The sequence below is a fragment of the Larus michahellis genome, chromosome 8 (genome assembly GCF_964199755.1).
Source record: "Larus michahellis chromosome 8, bLarMic1.1, whole genome shotgun sequence".
NCBI classification, from domain to species: Eukaryota; Metazoa; Chordata; class Aves; order Charadriiformes; family Laridae; genus Larus; species Larus michahellis.
In genome coordinates, this window is record NC_133903.1 from 6,755,898 (window position 1) to 6,777,282 (window position 21,385).

The 21,385-nt window shown below is 48.3% G+C and overlaps 1 protein-coding gene across 10 annotated transcripts in view; it reads left to right on the plus strand.

Moving 5' to 3' along the window:
• LMF1 (lipase maturation factor 1) overlaps positions 1-21,385 on the plus strand; it is a 214,112-nt gene that overhangs the window by 150,161 nt on the left and 42,566 nt on the right. The window lies entirely within an intron of this gene.

The window sequence follows — 21,385 nt, forward strand, 5'->3', positions numbered from 1 at the left end:
TTTCCATTCATAGGATGGCAGAGAAACATCAGCCCAGGACCAGTGCAAAGGGTCTGATCCTGCGGGTGTCTGGGATGAATAATTGCAGTTTCTCCAAAAGTTAATTTTTATAGACATCTTTCACCCTTTGAAGGGATTTTTTTATATATTTAACATTCAAGGGCTGTTCTTTGTCTTTCAAAATGTTTGAGCAGTTTTTTTACAACCATCAGATTTACTGAGCCTAGGTTCGTAGTGAAAATAATTTCTTCAAAAATGAATGGCATTCACATTCCAGTTGATTTTTTGGGTTTGTTTTTTTTTTTGTGTACGTGAAATAAATAAATCTGTGCAAAAGTCAGAAGACAGAAGCTCCTGCATATATATTTTCCTAGACCACATCTGATTTCTCTTGTCTCTGCCCCGACATAATTCAAACAGCTCGTTAAACCCCAGCCGCTCTGACTCGCAGAAGCACAGCTCTCAGCCCTTGCTGACTGCGGTGTTTGTTCGATATCATTTCAGCATCGTGAAATTCATACTCAGTAGCTGTTACTGCTTCCTGGAAATACGTGTGATGCTTAAACTGGAGAACAGCTTATAAACTCTATTGGTAAACCACAAAAATGCTGATCAGATTTTAAAGGGCTGACATAAAAGGTGCAGGATTTGTGCCCTTGCAGGGATGCCTGATCATTCTCCTGCTTCTGAAATGCGTCCCGTTATGTCTGGCTACCGCCAAACACGCAGCTTGTACCTCTGCTTGCTCAGCACACCTTTTTGGCATCGGGTTTGGTTTTGTTGGGATGGATCTTCTCAGGCTGGAGGTCCCGGCAGTGGGGCAGAAAAGGTCTGACCTGAAGAGGTCTCAGGGCATTGCTCCACGAGGTGCCAGTTGTGTTTGTGACGGGCATCGCACCTGAGGTTTTCAGTGTCATGGGCAGGATTATATTCAGCCCAACCCTAAAATAAACCTGCTCTTTTGTCTCATGGACAAAGCAAAACATCCCATCTCTATCGGCTGCTCATTGCAGAAGCATGCGGGTGTTGACATGGCAGAGATCAGATTAGCGAGCAGGAATTGCGTGCAGAAATAAGTTTGTGTGAAACAATATGTAGGGAGGATAGCGATGGCTCTTTCTAAGGTGAGTAGACCCAGAAAAGGAGCAGAGCGCACCACGGTGGGCGGCTTGTCAGAAAACAAACCATGCTGCCGCATTCCAGGCAGAGCTGCCGTGACTCGGGGCAGAGCTCTGCTCGCATCTGCCTTGGCAGAAGAATAGTAGCGTGATGGACTGAGATGGTGATGCTTTATCTTCACGTGTTGGCCAGAAGAAACTTCCATGACCAGAAAGCCTGACCAAACGCTCCTCTCTCATCCCCTTCTCGGCTCTGGGTTTCGCCGTCCTTGCCGTGTTGCCGGGCAGGGGCTGGGATGGGGCACACGGGGGATGCGCCCCAAGCCCCTGGCCGTGGCTCTCCGCCTGGCGCACGCCTGCAGCCTCACGGCTCCTCCGAGGGCCCCTAACGAGCAGCACGGCTCTTTGTGTGCTGGGGGACTTCAGCCGGAGCCAGTGGGATCTGAAAAAGCCAACTACATACAATAAAGGCTCATAATGACATATTGTAAATGCATGCATCTAACCACCCTTTAATTGGCACTTTATTGATAGTTTGCAATTACTGACTTATTTCTATCATGAGGGGAGTCTGCAAAGGAAAAAAGGGTCCCAGTGTAAAATGCAGCTCTGGTGCATTTATAGCGTTTCAACAAAAACCTGTTTATTTAATATTTACTGCCCCTTTTCTTCATTCAGAATGACTTTTATTGACAATACTTCTGCTCTGCAAAGGAAGCAATAAAGTTTAATGTTGATATACCACTTAATTCTGCTTTTCAAGATTTGAATTGACATTACATGCAAGTTTTATTGGACATTTTATAATTGTTATTGGAGTCATGGTGGCTAGGTTGAGTGAGTGTATTTTTCCAGATTCCAACTGGCCTGGAGAATATTGCTTTGTCAGGAACCCGAAAAAAGTTGTGCTTTAAAGAAAAAAAGCCTTCCCCCCCACCCCCCTGAAGTGTGAACTTACTCTTCTTGCCTAGTTCTCGTTTGTAAGGAAAAAGGCTTAGTGAGTTTGGAAATGTCAGAAAGGAGGGACTCGGCAGCCCGCCGGCTCAGCAGAGACGAGAGCGTGCGGGGAGGATGGATGTCTGTCCCCCACTGCATTCCTGTGGGGTTGTGCTGGTTGTGCCCTAGGCAGACTGGGCTGGTCCTGGTGTGCGGGACCACCCTGGGCCACCTACTGTGCGGGGAGATTGGGGTGATGAGGGCTGAAACACACACTGCGTAGGCGCATCTCTGCACTGTCCCCTCCCCGTGTTCGCCACCCACCCGTGTCCTCACAAGACCTGCAGCAGGGAGCCCGCGGAGCCGGGACACCCCACGGTTTCGGTGCTTGGTGTGCGTTGATGTTGCCGTGATCTTGGTTTGGGCTCTGCCTGCTCTGATACGAGTCCCTGTAGCTCGAGCTTCCAGAAATCTCCCCCTTTTGGCTGCTTTTTGATCTCGAATTAATTGAAGAGTCTTACTTATTGCAAGTCTCTCGGTATAAATAGTCTTTGCTTAAAAAAAAAAAAGAAAAATAAAAATCAAGGAGTGAGTTGAATGCTGGCCAGTTCCCATTAGAAAAATCATTCCCCATTGTCGCTAACCGCCAGATTGGGGAGGGCTTTGTGATTTACAGCTGTGGGTGTAGTTTTTGCAGGACATCTGCACACAGAGAGATTCTCAATCAGATTGCAGCGCCCAGAGTATGTTTGCCAGGATCAAAGGTGAGTGGAGAGAAAAATGTCATCCAAGGTTTTACAGCCAGGCCCCGTCAGCCACTCGTCCCCCGGGTGGGCTGCGGAATTGCTCCCCAGCCACCAGCGCAGCTGCTCGCAGTCCCGGCCAGCGGCTCAGGGCTGGGGACTGTCCCCATGGGGTGGCACGGGGTCCCACCAGGCTGTGTGTGTCATCCGTTCTAGGGACAGTCAGAGTGGCTACGTGTCCTCCGCACCGGTGACTCCTTGCTCCCAAGAGAGAGGTTTGAATGGGCTGTGCTGACCTTGTCATTAATTGCTGCATGAAACCCTGTTCCCGAGGAAGCTGTTTGCACTGAAGAGATGACCGTGGAGGGGAAGCTCTGGGACATGGCGCCTCCAAGGCTGAGGAATCTCTCTCAGCCAGTGCAGCCAACAGGCAGGTGCGTGCTCAGCGGACTAAACGGTTTAACAGTGCCCATCTTACTGTCTCCCATCACGCGTGTCCTAAAAGCGAAGACTCCCACACTCTCATCTGCACAGGTTGGCATCAACCCACGAGGCTTTTCTCTTCCTTCTGCGTCTGCTGGGACTCAAACCCCTTGGGTTTCTGAGACCCAAAGTATTGCATCAGCCCATCCCACCTGCAAGGGAGCCCGCTCGAAAGATCTCAGCCGGCGTGAAAGCATTAGCGGGTGATGGTGGCAAAGCTTTCCCTTTAGACAGCCTGGGCCGAGAGCATCCCTTTGCATTTAGAAAGAAATCTTAGATGAAGGGCAGCCAATCATAGAGGATATCCAAGGTAAATATGCAGCATTGTTTCAAAAAAACATTCTTTCCAGCATTTACAGTACATAGAAATCCAAATCTAAACCAGAAATTAAAGTAAATGAACGTTTAACTTTTAAGCTTTGTTAGGGATTTATTGTAAGCAGGTGCCAGACTTGACGTGCTGAGCAACACTGCTGCGAATTGTCTCTGCCAAGGAATAAAGCTGGAGGAGACTTGTAACTCAGCTCCTTCCCTGCTCGGCTCTGCGCTACAGCGCTGTAAAAACAGGCTGGTGAGAAATGGCCAGTCTGAGCCACGGAAACCTCCAAACAAGCCTGAGGTGGAGTTTGCCCTTTGCACATGTGTAACCGAGAGCCCTTAGAGTTTTTGAGAGTTCGTTAAATACTAAAAGCTTTTTACTACCGCTTATTGTCATCCTTCCTGGGGAGTATAGGGACATGTTGTAGTTGCTATGTAGAGGCGGGACCATGTTTGCCAAGATGCTCGTGTCTGGAGCAGGGACATGTGCATCACCTCATTAGATTTAAACTTCCATCGCTGAGTTTGTGGGTTTGGACACCTCTAATTCCTAAAGATGGGATTGTTTCCATTGAATGTCTCTTGATGGTGGCTATTGAATGTGATGCTCACTTTACGCGATGGAAATCCAGCTGCAGCGGGCCACAGTGGCCGATGTTTTACAAATCACTTCAATGAATGGTTCTTGCAGTTTGAGTCTGATGGTACCAGTTGGCTGATTTTGTAGTTAGTGTTGGGGTCTGAGCCTCAAAAATACGCATGTAGATCTGAAGCACCCCAAAGTCCAGGAGAATTCAGTCCAAAATGTGGCTTTAGTATCTGGAGGTGGAAGAAGGTCTTGGAGGGTCTTGGAGACCATAGGTGAGATCTGGACCCTGTTATTCTTGGTTCTGTAGAAGCATCGAGCCAGAGCCTGTCCGTGCCCTGAGGAGCTTGTGGTTTTAAGGGGGAGGAAGGATGAAAGTGCTGCCTAGGGAAGGCACGTCCTTTCCCCTGCCTGCAGGTCGATGGCACAGGACCTTTTCCCACCACACCACCTACGAGAGCATTGTGTTGTCTCTCCTGTCTCCCCGCTGATGCTTCCATCCCCTGTGCACAGATGGTCGCCTTTGCGTGCCCGTAGGTCCGTCCCTGCGCTCAACCACCCACGGCCAGAGAGAGCCGAGCACCAGCAGCGTCCATGAGTGAAACCGGAGAGGGTGCAAACCCACGGCCTTGCTGCTCTGCGGGTGTTTCGCTCTTCTCTGGAGCTGGCTCCTAAAACCCTGAAGCTGCATGTTTTTCACGACGTCTAATGCACAGCTTACACCAGCGAACGTATTTCTTGGCTCCTTAAGCCAGGCAGTAAAATTACACTGCTTTGGCAAACGAGTTGATGAGGGGAAGCGAGAGGAAAGCCAAAAAGCCAGGAAAAAGCCACCTTGCCCCTACGAGCTGGCAGGTAGAGCTGGGTTAGGGGAGCATGGCGAGGAGGCTGCAGGGCCCGCATGGGAGAGAGCTGAGGTTTCTTACAGCCAGGGGGTGGTTTTGGCTGTGCCAGATGGGAAGGAGCTTCAGTATCACAAAGGCAAAATCCATAAATAAATAAAAAGTAAATGGAAAGTATAAAGCTAGCACTGTTGGAAAAGCAGGGTCATTCCTTTGGTTCCATGGCGCTCTTCTGGGTTATAGTCATATAGGCACAGTTTGGGATTTTCAGGATGCGGGGAGAGCTTTAGGCATTCAAATCCCGTTGGATTTGTATGAATTTTGGGAACCCAACTCCTTTGCGTGGCCCCTGAAGACTCCCGGCTTGTCCTCCTGCGGGGAGCATCCTCTGCGCAGCCTCGTGCCTGGGGAGCTCCCAAGGCGGGACGGGGTGGGCTCAGCCCCCGGCATCACACGTCAGGACAGAAGTTCCCTGAAGGAGCCGGAGTGGCAACGCCTTGAGGTTGCCAGTTCTTCACTGCCACGCGTCCTCGTCCCGCCCAGGTTTGGCAGTGGGCTTTAACTCCGGGCTGTCCCAGGATGTTTTTCAGCGGGAGCTGTATCTAAAGCAGAGGGATGACAATGCCAAGAGCGAAGCTGAATTCCAGCCTTGCGGAAGGCAAAGATAAAAACCTCCGCAGCCAAAAACCCCCTCGAACTGAGAGCGCTGACAAAGAAAGCTCCCAAGACAGCACTCGGGGTCCGGCCAAGGAGCTGCGCGGGAAGGCGGCAGCTTTACGAGCTGGTGGAGGGCCAGGGGGGAAGGACCTGCTGAGAGGGAGCCCCCGGGGTGGGGGGGGCTGCAGCAGAAGCCTCCTGCAGCGGAAATCTCCGGCTCTTTTCCCTGGGAGACAAGCGCTGAGTGCTACCCTTGCCCACCCTGGGCACCGCACCGGGGACACGCAGCTCCTGTGCTTTGGGGAGCCGGGAGCACATAGGAGAGTGGGCAGCAAGGTGATTTGCCTCTTATTTTGTTTTTCTAAGCAGAAAGCAGTTGTTGAATAGATATTTTCTACCTTTTTTTTTTTTTTTCCCTTGTCTTGGACAAACCCCAGCCTCCTAAAAATTTTGATGGAAATGGACATATTCCTCCAGTTGATCCCTTTCCCATCTCCTCTCCAAAGCTGTGCATGGGAGGCGAAGCAGGGCTTTTCCCCCGCCAGCTCTTTTGGGATGGGAGGACCGAGCCCCCCGCTTCCACCGCTGCTGCCTCTGCCATGCCGCAAGACGTTGGAGGGATGAACTGCCCTTCCAGCCACACACATGCAAATTAAATCATGCTGTTGCAGTGCCACAGCTGCAACATATTGTGTTGCTGACTTAAGAGGTAGCAGAGGTCACAGCAGCAGCCCAGAGAGAAGGAACAAAAATTAAACAGCTCCCCCTTTCCCTGCAGAAAGTGTTTGAATCCAGTGTTTGTTTTCACTTGTCAGATAGGAGCTTGGTTTTGTTCTTTTTCTTACACTGGTGTAAATCAGATGTGTCTCCAGGTGGATTATCAGGGTTACGCAAGTCCCAGGCTTGTGGCAGAGGAATCAGGCCCCTCGTTTGTGCTTTAATCATGCACTTATAGGACATTTGAACTGCCCAAGTAGTTGTTTTTCTTTACTGTTGCAGAGTAGTGTCGTAGCCTTGTGAACAAATTGTGCATGAGGATAAAGCCGCTGCCCAATTCGCCATAGGAGCCACCCCAGGGCTGCTGGGAGGCAGCAGCCAGGAAATTCGGGCATCCGTCCTGCACTGCTCCCGTGGAGATCGGCACCGTGACTACCTTTGAGTTAAAAGACTGCAGATGCTGTTCCTCCAGGTGATATCCTCAGGCCAGCCGCTGATTTCACTTGCAGATGCCCCTCAAGGTGGGATGCAGGGAGCGCGGTCCCCCCGGAGCAGCGTCCCTGGGAGGCTGCGGGCGAGTGGGTGTTTGCTGCTGGGGCTGGGCGGCAGCGCGGCCTTTCCCCTGCGCAAACAAAGAGGAAATTCAGCCTTCACAAAAGTCCAAATTTTGTTGATTTTGTTGTGGTTTAGAAAAAGAAAAAAAAAAAAAAACAAACGGAGAACGTCCCAGGAAAATTAACAGCAGAACATGAGTTTGCTGCTGGGGGGGGAGCGGAACGGCCTGATGGAAAATAGTTTTGCAGCTCAATTGTTTAAAAATCTGCTTTGGACTCAGGTCTGAGACGGAGGACGCAGGGAGAGCGTTTTGAAAGGTTGTTTGGGAACCTTGAAGCACTGGACTGAGGTTACGGAGATTATTCATCATGGCTGCAGCCCCCGGGTCGCTGGGGCCAGCCTTGAGCCCCTATCCCGGTCCCGTGGGCAGGGGGTGGCCGGGGTCCTCCTGCCCCTCGCTCGTCCTCCAGCCCTCCGCCCTGGCGCGGCTCCAGCTCCGCTTTGCTCGACAGCAAAACAAAAGGAACGTGAAATCGAGGGAGGTACAGGGTAGATTTTCTGTTACATTTCAGCCACCTTAAATTAAATACCGGGCTACACACCCCCCCAGAAAAAAAATCCAACTTAAGCAGGCAGAACCCAAACTATTTAATCACTCCTATATTTGATTTCACATCCAGCTTGATAATATCTGTTGCGAGGCAAGGCTGCCGTGCCAGACACGAGAATACCAGCACATACCACCCCAAATCAGTAAATAACGCTGCTCGTATAATGGTGTCTGGTATTAGTTAGCAACAAGTTAAGTTCTTGCATTCTGCAGTAGTCGGAGTGACTTAGAAACACTTACTGTTAGCCATAGGAGTGCATTTAATTAGCTTCTGATTCAGGGGGCTGGGGGTTTTTTCTCCTCTTTTTTTTTTTTTTTTTTTTTTTAAATCATTAAATAAAGTGTCACCCCTAGCCAGTGCTGTAAACTCTATTTTGATTGTGGCTGCAATAACCCCTTTGGGCGTCATTCAAATTGTACTAAACAGTTTCTGGAGAGTGCTGGTTTCTCTCAAAATAAACCAAAGTCCGGCTTTGACAAGCTCTAATGAAAAACAAATTGTTATATTACTTAGAAAAATAATTTGAAGGAAGTCTGAATTAGTTGTAAAGGTGGAAAAGGTTCAGCTACTTGAAAATAGAAATTTGGAAGGTATTTATTTTAACCATTAAGCCAGCGGCCTTGAAATACAGCCTTGTTTGTTACAGAATGCGCCTAACGAGAGACATGAATCATGCTGTTAATCAGTATGGGAACTTGATTAATTGGAAAGGGGACCGTCAGTGACTCCAACAGGCGGAGCCGCCTGGCAGCAGTCTGCGACGGAGCCCTGGAGCTGGTGTGATTTACCATCAGTCATCCTGCTGGCACGCGGAGAGAAACTTTGGAGGGATCCCACAGCCTTGGGTTTGCGGGTTGTTGTTTTTTTTAAATTGAAAATAGAATGTGGTTATTTGGGACACTGTCGGCCTTTGATTTTTGGTGCCTCCGCGTTTGATTGTCCTACTCGAAATGTGTTTTCCACGGAAGAGGGTCCACTGTGTCTTGGAGGCATCTTGTTAAGATGTCCCGGGCCGGGATGCCTGTTGTCTCACCTTTGCTACCGATAGTGGTTTTGCTTATTAAACCCGAGAGCGAGATTTTACGCCCAGCTATGAAATCAGATTTGCACGGGAGGCCCCCAGGATGCAGAGCACTGCCATGGCTGTAAAAACGCAGCAGGAAGGTCCGTATTAATTTTCACTGTTGACTGGGGCTCTTGGTTTTGGGGCCAGGAAGAGTCTGGCCATCCAAGAGCACTGGTTTAGTTTCAGAGCAGCATATATTTGCTCATACGGCAAAAGGATACGGTGGCAGGGAGGGGAGGGAGCATGTGGCCGTGCCAGAAGGATGAGTTCCAGCTGCGTTTCAGGTTCGTGGTGGAAGGTGCCACGTGTCGGGCTATCCCAGTGGTGGTGGCCCAGTTCAGTGCCGTTGGTATCATCTCTGTGCCACAGAAACCCCCATGGCCAAGCCAGGGAGACCCAGGGACCGGGCAGGCTCTGGTGCCCCCACATCCTTGGGCATATTGCTAAGCAATGAGGTTCAAAGATCACAAGTTAGATCTCCAAATTGCAAGATTTCCTTAAGTATCGTGAAAATGCAACCAATTCTGGCTGCCCTAAGTATTTTGTCTGCGTTACAGCCTTCCAGGGTACTCAGAAGTCTCATTTTCTGTGCTGTTCTGTGTAGGCTTTACACTGCTCTCCTCTTCACACTACATGAACACCTTCCAGAGCCGTATTAAACGATGTGGCTGACATCCACCACATGTGGTCCTTCCTTTGCCAAGGGAAGAGATTGGGGAGGTTGGGCTCTAGGGCTGTGAGGCAGGTTTGGGGCTTCCTCCCCCCCCCCGCCCCCCGGCTTTTAATTTTGCATTTGATTTTCAAGATTTCTCTGCAGCCCAGAACTTTTATGTCTGCAGTCCTGTAGCAGAATGTCCAGGTGCTTGGGCTTGAAGAGAAAAATCAATTACGACGATGTTGTCAGTGAAATGATATGAGTTGGCGAGGCTGCAATAGCTTCAAAACATCTGCACTTTCCAGATGTGATTCGCTCGGTGCTATGCTGCAGCATTTGGGTCCAAACAAGGATGGGAGATAAAGTATGTGTTGCACATGTGATTGCATGTATGTCTAAGTGTATGTATAAAACATTATGTCTAATAAGAGCCAGACCAGCTATAAACCAGAGATGTTACTGAAGTCAATGACATGATCTTGAACATGCACTGTTACCATGTTTCCAGTGATGATTATTTATTTATGTTTAGGTGTAGCTACTAAGCCTAACTAAAACCATTATGAGCCATTAACGTTGCCCAAGCCAAAGGACTCGCCCACTAATACGTGTCAAATGTCTTTAAGCTGTGGATTTATCCAGTTTCAGTATAATGGCTTGAAGTGATGGTAAAGTTCTTACAAGCTTAATCACATTTTCTGTATCTTGTTCCTCATCTGAACTGGTCAGATTGTGTCTTCCCAGCCCTTGGCTCTCACCAAGTCTTTGCTTTTCGGCAGGGTGACAGTGGTGATCGTGGTGGTGGTATTTGGATTTTGGTTTCTTTCCTCCCACCATCTAGATTACGGGACCTTTAAATAATGTTTTATATTCCATTTCAAAAAAAGAAGAAATCAGAACAGCCTAACTGGAAACAGATGGCAGATTATGAACTTTTTTTAAAGGGAATTTATAATACATGTATTACGAAGAGAATCATTTAATAGTGTCAGATATAGACGTGTGAAGAGAGAACGTGCCCATTCGAGGAGTGGAAGGGGCTGGGAGTGGGCTGTTGCCTTTGGTGCCGTGTTCTTGGGGGTGGGGGGAGGATTTTGCCGCAGTTAACGGCTACAGCGAGCTCTCCTGGGGGAAAGGAGGGGTTCCTACCATTACTGCTCTTTAGTCTTTCCTCCGGTATCACTGGCTGTTAGAATAGTTTATATTACGCTCTTACCTTGGGTTTCTGGGCTCAGGTTAGCGCAGCCAGGGAGCCCAGTGGGCTAGAGCTCCTCTGAACAAGCTGTACCTCCCCGTGTGTTGAAAATGTTAACTCTGTTGACTCTGCCCTTGGCCGTGTCCAAATTTCCCTGCAGAGACGTAGCTCTATGCATCTTCCTCACCAGCAGGAGTCTTCCTCGGCGGCTGGGCGCGTGGAGGGGGTGTGTGCTGGGGGTGAAGGGCAGTGCAGCTCTCCGCGTCGCTGCCATGCACGCGTCGGCTGTGCCGGGACCCGGTGGCAAAGACCTGAGCTGCAGGTACCAGCTCGTGGGCTAGAGCTTCGTTTGGGGCCATGAGGGTAACTCAGAGCTCATTCAGAGTCTGTGCCCCAGTGATACCTGCTGTCCTCCCAGGTGGTCAACTCAGGTTTTTTTATTAATTTGCATATTTCAGTAAGTGATTTTTCTGCCGAGTTAAATTAGTGCATCTTTTATATGTGTGGGTAGTTGGATTTAAACACACCTTGTGCCAGCTGAATGTACATCCATAAAACTACTCACGGAGGTGCAAGTTTTACCACTATCCCTTGCACAAAGATCGGATAGCTTTAATTAAAGCCATTAAAATTAATCCCATGTAGTTTCAGGGTAAAGACAAAGCCATGGAACTTGGTGTCCGGGCTGCTTAGGGATAGAGGTGAAGATGGATTTAATAGTGTCCTGCTTTGATGAAAATAACCATTTGCTTGTTCTGGGCCAAGTTGCTGGGTTTAATGTTTCTCTGTAATGATGCTGCCTCCAGAGAGGTTTTATTTTGATTTGGAAGTGTTGGGATGAGGATGCGGCCCTGAGATACTTTAGCCCACACGCAGTTTACACAGCTGTATTATCCGATTCCCCAGGCACCACCAAAGACATTATCTCTTTGGTGATGCAACAGCTAGAAATTGCAGGAAACCTGTGTCACTCATTTCTTTCATCTTCCTATAAAAACTGGGGTTTCTTGGAGCCGGTGACTCAGAGAAATCGCCGATTAGTGCAAGATACTCTGAGCAGCTGTGGTTTGTTTGCGGCGCTGGCCGAGATGAGTGATGTTGCACTTGGATGCCGGCAGCGGTGCCGGGCTCTTCCCAGGCTCTGTGCCCACCCACCCATGGGATGGAGATGCTGCACCGTGGGCGGTGGTGATCCTCCCCCGGAGAATTGTTCACAAACCCCAAGTCTCACCTTTCCTTTCCTTGGGTTAACGTTGGCATTTTGCAGAGGGTAATGGATTTTTCTTGCTGCCATAAACTGGGTCGGTGGCTGAGCTCAGTTGAGCCTCAAACTCCAAAATGCCGTGTTCCAGGCCAGTGTTTGTAGCATGAGGTCTCACCTCTCTTGCTTTCCTCCGAGGGACTCTCGCCTTTTCCTTTCATCTCTCCCAGGAGCACACTGATGGTTTGTCTGTCCAGGGGAAGTGTTCTTGATTAACTGCTCGTTTCACACTTATGCAACTCACTTTGAAGACGGGTTAAGCTAAACAGGAACAACATAGGTTTCATTTAGGCTTGGAGTCCACATGTGGAGCTATTCAGGAAGAGATATGGCACTTTAAATTTACACCCTACTTTAATAAAAACTTGCAAGCGCTGAGCAACCCTAGATCAGTGCCAGTTTTGCAAAGACTGAGAAAGCAAGTGCCTAAAACAATGTTCCCTACTCATCACATCGGCACTTTTCGTGACTTGTGCTGATGAGAGGAGATGAAAGAAAATCCCAGAGGCTTTCTGGTAGCCATGCAGCTGATTCATTCAGCTAATAAAGATCCAAGGATCCGAACCCTCTAAAAGCTCGAAAAGCTGGTTTCCTTCTATGAAGCATGTCATTACTGAACTCATGCTGGTGTTAGAGGAAGCATCTACATGTGCATAGCATGGATTTCCCCCAGGTGCACAAATCACGTATTCAAGTTGGTGCAATGGGAGCGTGGAGAAAGTCTAGCAGAAAAGGTCACAAAATAAGCAGTAAATCCTTTGAGCAGTTTGGGAACGTTTAGTACCAGATTACGGCCTGTGTGGTGCGGCAGTCAGGGTTGGTAGGGCACGTGGATTGAGTTCTTGCACCTTGCGAGCGAGCAAGCAAGCAAGCAGAGAGAAGAAGGTCAGGAATTTCGGAGGAGCCCTTCTTCTTGCGATGGCGGGTTGCTGCCCGGCTGCCCCTCTTGCTTCTGGAGTGCCCCTGTGTCATCTTGGCTGGTTCCTGTAGAGTTTGGGTAATGCTCTGCGTTGAGTTTGTGCCAACAGCCCAAACTGTAGCTGTTCCAGTCAGCTCAGTACCATCAGCTGAAGGTGGGCTTGAAGTTGCGTTCATAGCTGCATGTTAATCTTTCTCCCCAGGACGTAGCAGAACCTTCTTTTTCCCCTTTGAAGGTGTGAAAGCCCCAGGTCTGCTCCGGGAGTCAGAGGAGTGCCCGACCCCGCTGTGCTTCTCCAGCGGCAGTGGCAAGCCGTAGCCTTTGTAACCAGCGAAGCCATGAAGACAAAATGAGGAACCAAAACCTCCCGTGCCAAATGGTCTTTGCAAAATGCTCCCCCCACCCCCCGGTGTTCCGTGGCGATGCGTTTCCTGTTCGTCTGCTCCCGTTTCAGGTCATGAGGCACAGGAATGGAAGCGACCCCTTGCCCATATACCCAGATGCTCACCTCTGCGTCCTGCTGGGGTGCAGAAGCAGTTTCTCCTTTCTGCCTGGGTTTTCCGATGCTTGAAGTGTTAGTGCCTGGGAGGCACAGATCACTCTAATAACCGTACTGGTTGTTTCTTTGTGAAGCTCATCTTTTTCCCACTAAAAAGAGATTGATGAATTTGTTTTCATCCTTACCTGAACCAATTCCTCCGCAGGAGCCATTTTAACACAATTTCCAACGTCTTTTGCAAATTCTTCCCTGGATGCTTGGGTCTGTGCTGCCCTGTGCCAGGAGTTCTGAAGCTGGTTAGCATTCAAGGTGAGAGTTTCTTCTGTGTCTCCTTCAGCTGCATCCTCCTTCCATGAGGAAATGGTGGATTTTGGAAGAGGTTAAATTATGAAAGCTCAGGTCATTCTTCCTGAGCAAAGTAAGAGGTTAGGGAAAGAGGGATTTGCTGAGCTCTGCATTCCTATAGCATGAAACAGGTTGAGAGAGAAGGAAGGATTTTCTCATTTCACATCCACTGTGGATGAGAACCATCACATCATGGTCTACTTTAGAGCACCTGCCGGCTCCTGCTGCTAGGTGCTGTGGAGACATGCAGAAATACAGGGGCAGTAGAAAACTCAGAGCAGAGTCAACATAAATTTAAAAATTTCGTCTGGAAAACCAAATCACACTGCATTGTTTGTTTGGATTGAGGTTGGGAATTAGTATGGCAGGAGTGGAGAATGGGAAAGGGACAGGGATTGCTTTTATTGCATCAATGATGCCATTTATTCCATAGCCAACCCTTGAAAACCAGTTCTAATCCCCATGCAAATCCCTCTGTAGCAGCAACGGCAAATCCGCCCGTTCTCCTAATCAAATGCTGATCATTACTGCAGGCCAGAAACCTCAGAGGGAACGAAGCCAAGGTAAAAGGGTCAGGATCTGGGGGAGGGGACACTCTGAAACCCAATGCATCCAAATCAGCTCCGTCTATGATTCAGTGGGCAGATGGGATGGTGCCAGAGACACTACGGGGCCAATATTTTTCTTTCCTCCCCGCAAAGTGTTCAGGGGCAGACAAGTGGGGTCCTAAAGAAGTACAGGGATCATTTTCCTGGGGCTGTTTAGAAGAAATGTGACCACAGATAAGAAATGGAGCTTCAAAATGTTGCCATCCATTCTGCATTCCTTTTTCCTTCCCCTTGTCCACCCAGAGAAGAAGTGGTCATCAGCGGGAGAGCCTCCATTCAGGCTGTTGCCTGCTCCTGGTTCCCATTGCCATCAGTAAAAAGGGTTGTTGGTGCCTGCAGTATCTCTGATGGAGGGTTTTCCTCTGGCCCCCATTACCGATTACTGGAGCGTAGGGGAAGGGGAGCGAGATGTTTTCATGGAAATCTGTACCTCAACCGTCTTGGCAGCCAAACCTGAAACGGCTCGAGTCTTTTGCCCCCAACTTCATGTTTATGGTCAATCTGAAACTCCACCTGTGATCACCACATGCGTCCTCTGCAAGACTGCAGTAAATTAAAGCACAACAGGGAATTTTAAGAAATACATCCTCTTCCTTCTTGGAGTCAGGTTACATCAACCTCTGAACATCTGGACTCAGTGTCTCAGGGCTCCCAGAGGTTCTGCCGTATTAAAGGTTCTTCTGCCTTTGTTAAATTCCTGGCCTTTTCCCTTCCTCGTTGCCTCCTCTTGATTCAGCGTTGCTTACAGTGTGGCTGGCCATCTATGTAATTGGTATTTTATGTTCAGTATGTAAAAGACACCATGGAATTTTAGTTATCTCTTGCCATGGGTAAACACAGATCCGTAACCCATCGCCATTTACTGTGCTCGTGGGAGAAGTCTAAAATAAAATATGCTCCTGTTTTTTCAAAAGCCTAAATTCCGTCTAAGCTACTGGTTACCAACATCCTAAAAGACTGAAATATAATGTTCACTTAAAGAATTTATTCCCTGGTATTCCCTAGGTCACAAAAATGTATTTGTTTTTGTGATGCCCCTTTGCTTTGAAATCCCTGTGCCTGATCTATCAGGTTGCCCTGATAAACAGGCAAGCTTTAATCACCGCGTCCTGCTGATTGAAATTAGCAGAGGTGGAAGCAGGCAGGTCCTGCTGCCTCCAGCTGCTGGGATTTGTTGGGAGTCCGGAGCAAGAGAGAGATGCAAAAGCCATCAGGTGGCTGTGCAGGAGCTGTGGTCGCTGGTCCGATGATGGTCCATGTGGCCCCTGTTCAGAAGATCGTGTTGAACTACGGCATCTCATGGAAGTCACCCCGTCCTCACCCCGGGGAGCGACACATCTCCGTGCTCACCCCTGTAGCACCGCAACCCTTTAGCTGCTGCGCAAAGATCAACGCCCAGAAGGAAAATGCAACTCCAGCTTTTTGCTTTCTGCCTTTCAGGCATAGGCCTCAAGGTTTTAAAGACTTACATATGTGTTTCACTTGATGTGCTCTGAGTATTCCCATTGAAGTTAACTAAGTGGATAAGACTTTGCAGGATTAAAGCCAAATGAGTCCTCACCCACCATGCTGGGAAGTCGTGTTGAAGTGGGTCATTGGAGGGAAAGGAGGAGGAGTCAGTACTGAACTTGCCCCTTTCATTTTATGCTTCTCTTTACTTAAAGGATATTTTTTCTAAGCCTGGTTGGGGGGAGAAAAGAGGAAAAAAAAGCCCCAGGCTGTGGTGTAACCACCACAGCCAGATGTTGTCATGACTACTAAACAAGAAACTTAATTTATAAAATGAGGAAAAACATATGAATGTGAAATAAAAGAGAAAAAAAAGAGGGACGATCTTAAAATATTAACTATGATGTAGAGAAAAATATAAACAGACACAGTTAGGAAATTCCATAAGGAATATGACTTGTTTAATATTAATCATAAAGGAAAAGATTATGAGAGCTCCAAAAAGTGCCAGATGAAATATTCCACACACATCCAGTGCTGTGATAAGAGTCCTTGCAGTGGTTTTCCTTGGCTGCTTGGGCAGTCAGTGCTCTCAGCCATGCTCCGGTGGAGATGCCCTGGTCAGAGGATGCTTCAGGGACATATGTGGTGGGTTCTGCTGCTTTTCTCTCCGTGGTGCTTTTCCTCCCTTGCAGAACTGGCGCAGCGGGTAACTGAGTGCAAACCTCCGTCCCATCCGTGGCAGCCAAAATAATCTGTACTTTTATTTAAAATAGCAGTAAGTTGGGGAAGGTAACAGTGTTTGGGGATGTGGAGGGATTTCTGTGAATGGATCAGGTCAGGAGTGGATCTGATATTCCTTAAGCCACAGCTTAATTGTCTTCCAAAGCTGAGGTCACTGCAGAGAGGTGGCTGGGCGTGTGGTGTGGGAGCTCGGCCACCGCATCCCCTACTGTGTGTCTCAGGTGGGCTCTGCTCCCTGCTCCGGTCTCCATAGATGCTGTCTCGCACTCCTGCTCTTGCTTCTGTCCTCTCCTGAGTCTGGAAAGCATATGGAGTTCCTGAAAGCAAAGCATTAGAGAAGTCCCAGATGTTCATGGTTTGATCATGAGCATTCATGAGCTCAGAGGCTAACCACCATTCCTTGTCCAGGGCAAGGCCAAAACAGGGAACCCTGAGGGTCTTCAGGACCAGGCTGTCCCACAGGACCCCTCCGAGCAGGTACCAAAGGGCTCCATTGGAGCTTGCTGGGTCTGTGCAAATACCTTTTGTCGTGTTGGGCTGGCATCGCTCATCTGTTTTCTGGTGACAGTGCCCTGATGTGGCCCAGAGACCCATGACCACCAGCACCATGACAGCAGTGGTGCCACCACAAGACGCCAGAAAGGAGCTGCTCTGACCACAATTGCCGATGAGTGAGTACTGGGAAATACCTATGTGGTATCTCGGGTGGAAAATCCTGGGCAGAGCTGTAATTTGCTGCTTCGTTAAACTTCCCTCAGTCATGTCTGAGCTGCTCATGTATCTGTCACGCAGAGATTTCAAGGCTAAAATTGTGCGTTGGGAGATGAATGCCTTGTGGCATGTCCTGTGCTCTATGGTGTAATTTTGCAGCGGTGGGGCTGGCTGCTCGCAGGCCACATTGGACCCGGCGCTCTGTTTGGCACTCGCTTGTAAACATGCTGGTTTATAGAAACCTTAAGGTTTCCTTCTCACTGTCAGAAGACATTAAGCTACAAAGCCGTACTAAAACCTCCCGAAACAATGTCGGACTGAAGTCCATAGCATGAAGGTCCTGGTCCGGATGCCCACCCAAGCCAGGACCTTCCAGGGGTGTGGAAGGTTCTCCCCATGCCGGACCCCTCCGGCACACAGGAGCAGCGCTGCTGCCCGGCTCTCGGCTCACAAAGTGCGATTCCTCCTGGTCCCGTCCTGCTCTGACCTGGCACCGGGCGTTCACATCAGCTGCATTGCCAAAGTGCTGATCACCGTGTTGACGGTGCAGAGAAACTGGACCAGCAAAGCTCCCTGCATCTTTTCCCAGCTCCGGGCTGGCGTGCAGCAGCCTGGCAGGACTCAGACCCCCGCTCCTTCCGATCGCTGCCATGTCAAACGCCGCTGCAGAGCACCAGCCAGTGCCAGGCAAGTTCTGGGCTCCTCTGCTCTGTGTCTTGTTCCCCCCCTTCTCTCGTAATGTCACGCTAGCTGTCACCTGGCTCAGAAAAGCGCATTATCCCACTCTGCTAGATGAGGCTGTTTGAATCACAGAACCAAGCAGTACTGAGTTTTTGCTCTCTCCGTCTGTTGACAAATCTAATTTGCTGGTGAATAATGAGTAACCTTTTAAAATCTTCCCCATGGCTGATGTTGATGCACTCGGGTTTTGCTGAATGAGTCACACACTCGCTTTGGAGCGTAGGAACTTACTCACGGACAGGCAGCTGTATTTCATCCTCTGCTAAAGATTATTTTGAGCTGGAAAACCTCAAGCCCCATGCAGCTTTTTTTCCAAGAGTGCATCTCTTCTTGATAACAGTGCAGCTGCCATTAAGTTCTCATCAATGCAAGGGCTCATTGCGGCGTTACTCCTCCAGCAGGCGGGCTGTCTGTTGACAGTTCTTCCTGGAATATTCTGATATACATATATTTTCACTCCCCTTCCGAGGTTCATCTCATATGTAAGCGATCAGTGCAGCAGCGTGAGCAGCGATCTCCTTGCAGCTGTGACCTTGAAAGTGGGTGGCATTTTCTGCTTCCTCTCCAGCATCCGCCGGGATCTACATTTCATGTGATCCCATCTGACATAGGCCAAATCTGTGCTGGGAAAAGTACTATGATACTACCAGGAAATACCCACTGCACTAACCTCTTCATGGTTGAGATCTTCAAAGCTCCCTGTAGGAGACAAGCTCCTTCGGCAGCTTTTGAAACCCGTAATGTGCCATGTGTGCAGGCAGCTACCTATGGGATAAATTACACAAAGTTTATTCTTTAGCATGTATCCCTTCAGAGCACCTTATCTTTTCTGTCTTCCTCTGCAGACCTAAATGCAGGGCCTTTAGCTTCTTTTAAATGTTTGTATTGCTATTTAGTGCTAAACAGGCGCAATCAGTTCCCGTATTGGAGATTTATTTCAGTTTTCTCCAGGCAAATAAATGTGCGCACGAACGCACAGATGAAATAAAAGCTCCCCCGGCGAGGCTGGAGCAACGCTGAGCATCCTGGTCCTCCTGGGTTCTGGCTCCATCCCACCAGCCATCCTCGGGCATGGTTTGTTCCCATGGAGAAGGAACTGCTCAAGGAGGAGAGGGAAAGAGCTGAAAGTTCTCCTTTTTTTGATCATTTCATAATTTACACCTCGTTCCCATTGTAACCTAAATTACAAGCAAGGCAACCCAACGCTGAAAAGAAACTGCTGCAGATGGCAGCATAAAAATGTGGGTTTTGACACGTTTTGTGTTTTCTTAAGCGTATCTGGTTTTGCCCAATGTACATTTTATTCGCTATTTACTTAAGTCCCCGCCACTGACAGCTTGGGGATTGCTAAGCCACCATCTGGGATGTAAGTAAAATGCCTTTTTTTCCGTCTTCTTCGTTTGGCCTCGGAAAATTTCACAAAGGCTTTATGTCCACCTGTTGGGCATTTTGTATTTTAAATGTGCGATACAACGTGTCAGCGAGCTGGCCAGTTACATCGTTTATTTGTCGCCATTTTCAACCCATTTTCTACTAAAGTGGAGGGAACGGCTCAGGGTAAGTGCAGGGGCAGCGGCCGGTGCTTTGCCGCCTGCTGCAAAGGCTCTTCGCTGACAGAGATGCTAAGGCACGGTAACTGTTCTGCACTTCCATCAGGTTTCTCCCCTTTTCTTTTAATTAAACATAGCATTTCTCCTAAAATTTTTGCATTCGGTACTTCATTTTTTATCCCTATGGCTTTTGCAGGCTTTCTTTATTAAAATCAAACGGTAACCAGTCCCAAATAAGACAGCAGATTATTTTTTTCTCAGTACATTTTCACGCCACGACTGTTTCCAATTTCTCCCGAACTTGCCGAAGCCCACGGCCGGCAGCTCTGCTCCGCGCCCGTACGTGTATTAGCTCCGAACGTGCTGCGAGAGGTTGGTTTGGTGGAAAAATCCAGGTCATCCTGGATTTTGAAATACGCCCAGCCTTGGCTTTCAGTGACACGGAGTAGCCAACCCAAGTTAAATATTTTACTGCAGATGTTGCTAAGAGCTTAGAGTTACTGAAATTATGTCCTTTAATGAGGCAAAGAAAGTAGCTGCAGAAAGATATAAATCAGAGAAGCCACCAGTGTTTTCCACCATAGTGTCATGCTGATCAGATGTGACATCCCCTTTACTTTTTCCTTGCGTTTTCCTTACGCCTGCGGATGTGGTCGTGTCCTTTCCTTTTAACTTAAAGATGAGTTTAAATCAGAGTTGGGATTGAAACGCCAGCGAATTTGGGGAGCGGAGTCCCGATCCAGCTTTTGCAGCTGGCTGCTACGTCTTTGCAATTGGTCGAACCAAAACCTTGGGGTTGAATTGTTTTGAAAGGGATTCGTAACACAGACCCTGTTTCCCTGTGCCAGGGCTGTCTGAGATTCGAGGTACTCAGCCTGCCCATCTAAATTTATTCCAAAGAACATTGTTTTCCCCCGACTCTGTCTTTAATACCAGTTTAATCCAAATTTTACCAAGACCTGGACAGATACTAGACAAAAAGTTTGCTATCAGAGTAGATTTTTTCTGATGTGTTCTCCTTCTCTAATGGGATTTGCTCTTATTTTGGCAATTGTTAGATACGTCTAAATATTGTAGAAAAAATGAATTTCAAAGGAGCCTGTGATGACTGTATGTGGAAAGGGAATTGAAGTATTTTCGCCAGAAGTATTTTAGCATTCCTTCAATCAAGGAACATAAACAGTTCCATGTGACTTCAGACTGATCCAGGATTTGAGAGAGCGGGGTTTAATTCACATCATTTCTTGCAGAGGGAATTTTGAACCACACGTCTCTCAGTGAAGAATGTCCTAATTAGTAGAGAAAAGGATATTCTGGAAAAAGCGCTTTCACTTTCTAGTCTTGATACCGTTCTACTTTATTATTGATAATTCAATAATCATCTAGCATTTATTACAGTGGAGTTCCGTGCTTTGCCATGTAATTGGGGAGCGAGTAACTGATTTATGCCTATTGACAGCCTATTCCAGATTGCAATTAAAACAGGATAGACCTCAAACAAGGATTATTTCTGCTAGGGTGAAAAATGCTTCCGCTGAATACTTCTTTCCCTGTGTGTTAATATTGGGAGATAACGCTTGCTCTGAAGCAGAAATGGCAAACAAAAGGGCTTTCACTCACGAGTGAAACCACTGGTTTGTCCTTTCGGTGTCTCAGTCCTGGTGAAGCTGGTGGGAAAGGCCCCACGGGCTGTACGCTGGTGTCAGTCCCCTGAAACCTGCTGTGCCAGAAACCCACGTACCTTTTGGGAAGGACCAAGGTGCCAGGGATGCCTAGTGAGGCGTTCTTGATCCCTGCTACTGTGTTAAGGCTAAAGGGCCATAATTTTGCCACTTGAGTAAGGGGCCTTCTACTTTTTTTTTTTCAGGCAACTGAATTAAAAACACTATCATGTGGAAGTGACGTTCTGTAGTCCCAGAGGACCCTAAGGTCCTCTCATTCAAGGGGATGTATAAACTATCAACACAAAGGCAGTATTTCCTCTGTTGAGGGCTTCCCACATCCTCGCATCATCTTAATTCATCCATCTGACATTCCCTCCTTATTTCTTATCCACTAGAAGATCATAGAATCATA